Source organism: Mustela erminea, chromosome 11 (genome assembly GCF_009829155.1).
Source record: "Mustela erminea isolate mMusErm1 chromosome 11, mMusErm1.Pri, whole genome shotgun sequence".
NCBI lineage: Eukaryota > Metazoa > Chordata > Mammalia > Carnivora > Mustelidae > Mustela > Mustela erminea.
Genome location: NC_045624.1, coordinates 28,601,265 through 28,608,128, shown reverse-complemented (window position 1 = coordinate 28,608,128; position 6,864 = coordinate 28,601,265). Strand labels below are relative to the sequence as shown.

At 37.9% G+C, this 6,864-nt stretch overlaps 1 pseudogene; it reads right to left on the bottom strand.

The window, feature by feature from the left end:
* Positions 1-594: 594 nt before the first annotated feature.
* LOC116569774 lies at positions 595-706 on the bottom strand (annotated as a pseudogene).
* Positions 707-6,864: the final 6,158 nt, after the last annotated feature.

Sequence of the window (6,864 nt, the reverse complement as noted above, 5' to 3'; positions counted from 1 at the left end):
GAATAATTTTCAACATTCAGAACCTAAGATAGAAAAAACAATTATCAAGGCATTATGCAATCATAAAACATGTTCTCTATTTTCTTTCTTTCTCTTTCTCTTTTCCAAATTTTGCTCTGTGTAGGAGACATCTCTATTACACACCCCTGTTTGTTTCTCTTTTCCTTCTAGGCACATTGGAGAGCCAATGGGCTGGAAGTGAAGTGATACACGCCATGTCTGTGTTGAGATATTTAAGTTGGCAGTGCAAGGCCCCACCAGCACTCTCTTTCCCTGAAATTGTGAAAATGCATGTTGAGAAGCAGTTGGCAAAAGCTCAAAGCAGACTGGGCTGTCAAACAACAACACTCAAGGCAGACAGCCTGGACAGGTAGACAACCCTCAACTGGCTTCAGGTGAGCAAGAAACAAAGCTTTGTCTGTTCACAGAGAGTTTAATTTTTTGTTGTTGTGACTGTATTATAACCTCGCCCATCCTGACTGATATACTCACTATGCATAACCTATTTCTCCATTTTGGTTTTCATCTTAAGTTGCCCTTAGGCATTTCTTTCTCTCTCTTCTCTGTCTCTCTCTCTTTTGTTCTTTTTCCCCACATCAAACTGGTAATGTGCAGAGGTGGTAACAAGGTTTGAGGGAGGCACATGTCACACAGTACCATGAATACCCCATCACCCAATCATCACATTTATGAACTACAAAAGGATCTATCCATAGGCCTTTCTTCACCCTACTAAAAATGTGCTTGATCAATCCTCCAATTTCCATGTGTCAAACATACATATATGAAGAGGTACAGGCATAAACGCAATAAAGAACAAGTTTCTTTGGAATATAAAGCTAGTAGGAATCTTGTCGACTCTGTCTGCACCACGAATCCTCACTAGGTGATAACAGTAAGTATTGCGCTACCATTTCTTGAGAAAGATGGCTTCCTATGACTGACAATTCAAAGTAGGGTAATGGAAAAAGCACACACACTGGAACCATTCAATTCTACTACCACAAGTTCTTTGATTCTGAGTAATGCTAAATTCTTGCAGCCTTGGAAAACATCTGCAAAATGGGGAACGAGACATCTAATTTGTGGGGTTTGGGAGTGAGTAAAGATAATGTACAGGCAAGAATATTTAACATAGAGTTAATGGTCAAGAGGATAAATATTACTGTCATTATCTGTTTTCTGATAAGATTTTGGAAACTTACCAGGTGGTAGAGGCCTCGGGTTAGAAAACAAAGTTCCTAATGATATTCCCTTGTTCTCTAGTTTTGATGTCTCCTTCTGCTCAGTTCTCCTACACTGGTTTCCCAAATTTCTGCAGGGATTAGTTCCAAATCAATCTACATAGGTAACCGAAGAGAAACAAGCTCGTACAGCAATCCCCACTTCTGGGCGGGAGATACAGTCCAAGCCCCCTGGTGCCTGGACAGTGCTGAACCCTACCTATACTATGCTTTTCCTGCACCTACACACCCATGACAACGTTTATTTTATCAATTAGGCACAGTAAAAGAGTAACAACAATAAGTAATAAGCAACTAGAACAATGATAAGAGAGAACAATGATAAGACACTGTAATAAAAGTTACGTGAATGCGGTCTCACTCTTAAAATCTTACTGCCCTGTACTCACCCTCCTTCCGACGAGGGATGATAAATCGCCTCCACGAGACGAGGCGAGGTAATGACCGAGCGTCCTGACGTAAAGTTAGGCTTCTTTTGACGTTCTGCCGATTCGTCAGAAGGAGGATCATCCATCTGCAGACCCCGGTTGATGGCTGGGAAGTGAAACTGCAGAAAGAGAAACTGCAGATAAGGGAGAGTTACTGAATTCTTCTCACGATAATAATAGGTTGGTTTTTTATTTTCTGGGTTTTTTTTTTAAGATTTTATTTATTTATTTTTAAGATTTTATTTATTTATTTGATAGACAGAGATCATAAGTAGGCAGAGAGGCAGGCAGAGAGGGGCAGGTGGGGGTGGGAGGGGGAAGCAGGCTCCCCGCTGAGCAGAGAGCCCGAAGCGGGGCTTGATCCCAGGACTCTGGGATCATGACCCCAGCCGAAGGCAGAGGCTTTACCACTGAGCCACCCAGGCGCCCCTATTTATTATTTTAGAGAGACAAAGAGGGAGCTCCTGAACAGGGGGGAAAGTAGAGGGAGAAGCACATTCCCCACAGAGCCAGGAGCCAGACACAGGACTCGATTCCAGGACCCTGGCATCACAACCCCAGCTGAACGCAGAGACCCTCAACCGACTGAACCACTCAGGTGCCTAATAGTAGTCTTTGGGCAAACAGCACATTGGAATTCCTGAAATGGCATGTGCTCTCACATCACACGTTGTTCATGTTACTGACACTGACTTGCGGCAAGCTTTGTGGAGTGTATTATGTATCCGGAAAGCAAGGTAGGAACACGTCTCTGACCATGTAAGGCACCGGTCTGAGTGTGGGAAGGGGTTACTTGGCATAGGATCTCTTGATTGTCTTCAGGGAGAGGTGGTGTAGATTAATAATTAAGTGTATGAGTTCATGCCGGAGGTCTGTCACTTACAATCTATGTGACTGGACAAATAATATTGCCTCGTGTTTTTTTTTTTTAATGAGATTAGAAAAATGGTAATGTCACACACCTTTTGCTAGGGGATTGAACAGTTACATACAGCATCTTTACAGCAATGCTCAGCACCTACTAGGTACGATGTTACTGTGGCTATAATCACTATTGGGTTAAAAGGAGATTCGGTAGAGGGTTGATCATAGTTTTCTAGAACTTTCATTTATGTTTACACCAGCTTCTCAACTGCACTTTACCTGAGTTATATCCTTTCTTATGAGAATAATAAGACAATCCTCTAGGGCTATGGGACTTCTCAGCTTCTATTCCTATTTCTGTTCTTTAGAACAGAAGAAGCTGTCTAGAAATAATGCAAGTAAAAGTGCATGCTTATCGGGAATGGCCAATGGCAAATGTCAGGGTTTTGCAACAGCCCAGAAATACAGATATTTTTTAACTCTCCAAACTTAAAATAAATAAAGGCCAAATACTGCCACTGGAAACACTGGGGAAATTTTGAAGTTCTCAGGCCTGGCTGGTCTTCTGCTTGAGTAGAATCAGCAGAGAAGTTAATTGTGAAGGAAGAGGAGAGGATAAGATTATAATAGGCTAGGAATGCACTGGGGGTGTTCTAGGTCTTCTAGCCACACTGTCAGTTGAAGAACAAAAACTACCCGTGTAAGTTCTAAGTCGTGCAAATACATATAAAGTCTAAGTCTGTCATCAAGGGAGAGGGGAATGCCTCCTTAGTCTGAGGGTTAGTCTAAGTTAGTGACCAGGAACTGACAAGGGAACATCAAGGAGCTTTCTGGAACCTCGTTATAAGCAGCCACAAGAAGCAGTTGGTAGAACTGGCCTAAGAGCTGTCCTTCTTTGGCAAGTTAGTTCATATATTTAAACATTTATTAATCACTGGCTATAAATTCCAGCCCCATTGATTATGTGAAGCAACAATGATAGAAACAGAATAGAATTTAAAAGTAAGCTATGGAACTTAGTGACTGATTGGAGGGGTGAGGAAAAACAGCTAAGGAGACTTTTCAGTTTTGTGGATTCTAGAAAATACCATTTGGGGAGGAACGATGAGTTTTTAGTTTGGGGTGCACTGTAATTGCAAGGTATTAGAATGTGATTTTTCTTACCTTTTAAAGACCACTATAAATGGAATAAGGAAGGCAGAAACCTAATGTTAGTGCTTCAAGAGAAATTGGAAGGTAAGGAAATGGAGATAATGATTATGGTCTATTCTTACAAGAAAATTGTGAAGGAAGACACACCTGGTACTATAATTATATAATGAGACATGCAGTAAAGGATTTTTTTTTAGGAAAAAAATAGTTTAATAGCTTGATGAGAAGAATAAACTTGGAGACAGAGATTCAAAGAAATGATGGATCATTGACTCCAGAAGAGTTGGGGTTCAGATCAAGTTTATAAAGAGAAGGGAAATCTCATTATTTGGGTTTAGAGGAAAACAGAATTTTTTTCTACAAGGAAAGGGAAGGAAAGAGATTTGTTCTGGGTCCCTAAAATCAAATGGAGGGCTCTTAAAGAGATCATATTTTGGCTAAACATATAGACAAACAAAGTGGTTTTTAATGTCAAAAGTATAATGGATCATCTAGAGTGGTTTTACATTATTTTTGATTGGAGATAAGCAAGAAACACCTAAATGACTAATTATCAGAAATGTTTATACATTTGAAATACAGCAGCTCATTTGAATGACCCAGTCCAGTGCTGATTTTCTGATCTGCAGAACTTGTTTTACATGTTTGCTTTTTACTCTAACACCATCTTGGAGATTTTTCAAAGACCCAGAGAGCAGACAAATATTGATTTTAAATTAAGCTTCTTGGAAGACTTGAAATCCCATGCTTATATCTGGTAGGGGGAAGTACATTTTCACCTTTGAATGGCAAGGAAATCGAAGTAGCATTTAGGTTTTTTAAACCTAAATTCAACCATCTGGGTCTTTGTAATGTAATACAAATTTGAAGACACATGCCCTTGGAACTTATTTGAATAATGGAGTTCAGATGATGTTGTTGGGGTAAAAGAAAAATATGATTATGCTGTTTCATAATAGGGATGGTTGTGAGGTAGGGAGAAGGGAGCCAGATTTGTAGATGTTGAAATATCAGTCATCATAGGACCAGCACAGTGCAGAAGAGGAATCATGTCTTCTAAAGAGTACAATGAACAATTACCTTAACACAACCAACAATTAACAACATGGCACATTTCTGACTTACATTTAAGCAATATTCATCCACAAATAGTTTTCAAAGTGTATGGTTATGTTTTGACTATAATTTTAATTTTAAACTATTTTAAAGTGAGAATACATAAAATATGAAAAAAGATTATTCTATTAATACACAGAGGAAGAATTATGCTGAATCTTGTACTATGCTAAATCTTTCTGACATGGACAAAAAATGATTCCTACCTTTTTGTATTTTTATTACAATTTTAATCACTGAATTATATACTTTGCACACAATAAGTTATTTTGTAGTCGATGAAAATAAGACACTAAAAGGCAAAGTACGTAGTATACCTATGGTATTCTCTTAATCATAGTTATGCTTCTTTCAAATGGACTCAGATGACCACATCACACTCAACTCTAAACTTATCACCAAGTAGCCTCCTACCAGTTTTCAGCCTAGGAAAAGGCAGAAATGGGCCATCTAACTAAACTCCTGAGAGTCATCAGGCAGGTAGGAAATAATTGCTTATTAGGTAGAAAGTTACTAGTAGGCCAAATCCAAATAAAAGGATTGACTATGTTACAGAAAGTAAAATTACTCTTAACTCTTTTCAGAAATTTCACTACAAGTTGCCATAAGTAAATGCCATTATGTCTATCAGAGTGAACAAAATTTGTTAAGATACCAAACACAAGGTAAATCTATCTACACAATCTAAAATACAGAGCTTCAAGTAACATGATCTCCTTCTGACAAACATCTTATAATTCCAAAAACTGTCTTTTGCTTCAAAACAAGTAACAATTACTTTCTCAACCTGTAAGCATTTAAGCAATCCAACCTAATTACGTCGACTCAAATATATTTGTCAGTGACAATGAATAAAAATAAGCAATAATGTATGTGAGTCAAACAGGAACAACTTGTTACAACCATAGTATAAGAAGTACAGATACTTTACTTCCCCTTTAATTCCATTTTTTATTTAGTGACTGTACAATATTCTTAGTTTCCTAGCACTTTTTTTGAATTTATGAGCTAAGCAGATTCTACAGAGAAAGTACTCTCCTTCTTTGCCCATCTGCCCCTAACTTTATTCATATTAGAGATACTTTGGAAATAATTTGTAGAGTAAGGAAACTAATGGGAAACCTGGACATTTCACAACCACAAATGATTAGCTCTTACATTAGACAATTCCCAGACACATCAAAGTGAGATGGTCAGCTTTAGCAAATAAAAATACAAGACACCAGTAATTAAGCTTGAATTTCAAATAATAATTTTTTAATATAAATGTGTCCCAAATAGTGCATGGAGTGCACTAAAATATTACCTTGTACTAAAAAATTATTCATTATACCAAAAATTATTCACTAAATATAGTACATCATAGTGTGCTAAAATTATTTTGTACTAAAAAATTATTCACTTTTAACCAGGCATCTTGCATTTTACCTGGCAATCCTCCACAGAGACATTTTGTAGTAGCAATATCTTTTTTTTCCTATTAGACTGTGTGTTCCTTTATGGTAGGGATGGAGTAATTCGTACTTGAACAGTCAGCCCCTAAAGCAATGTCTGATACATAATGGTTATACAATAAAAATGTATTGAATGAATGAATGAATGAATGAATGTAAAGGATGAATTTAAAAGAACTGATATTGATAGATATAAATATTTACTTTGTAGCTTATTTTGTTGGCATAGCTCAACAAAATAACTATTAGTGGTACTATGAAAGAGTGAAGCCAGAGTTGCAGACCCAGCAGAGTTACCACTTTAGCCAACTGGTATGAGAAACAGCACACCTGCTATTCTCTTTCTGGCTACAGCTGTGGCTGTGCAGTAAATGGAAATGAACATAACCTTTCTTTTATGCCTGTGACCACTGGATGCCCAGCTGAAACTTTGGCTACACCTGAGAAAACCACAGCTCTAGCCAAAAACTAAGATGAAGACCCCCCTAGAAGATCCACATCTTCATTTGCATATTGGAGGATTAAGGAGCTTATGGTGAAAACTGAAGAACTGAACAAGTCTCCCATGAATTGCCACTGGCTGATTCTGGATGCAAGTCACTCAAA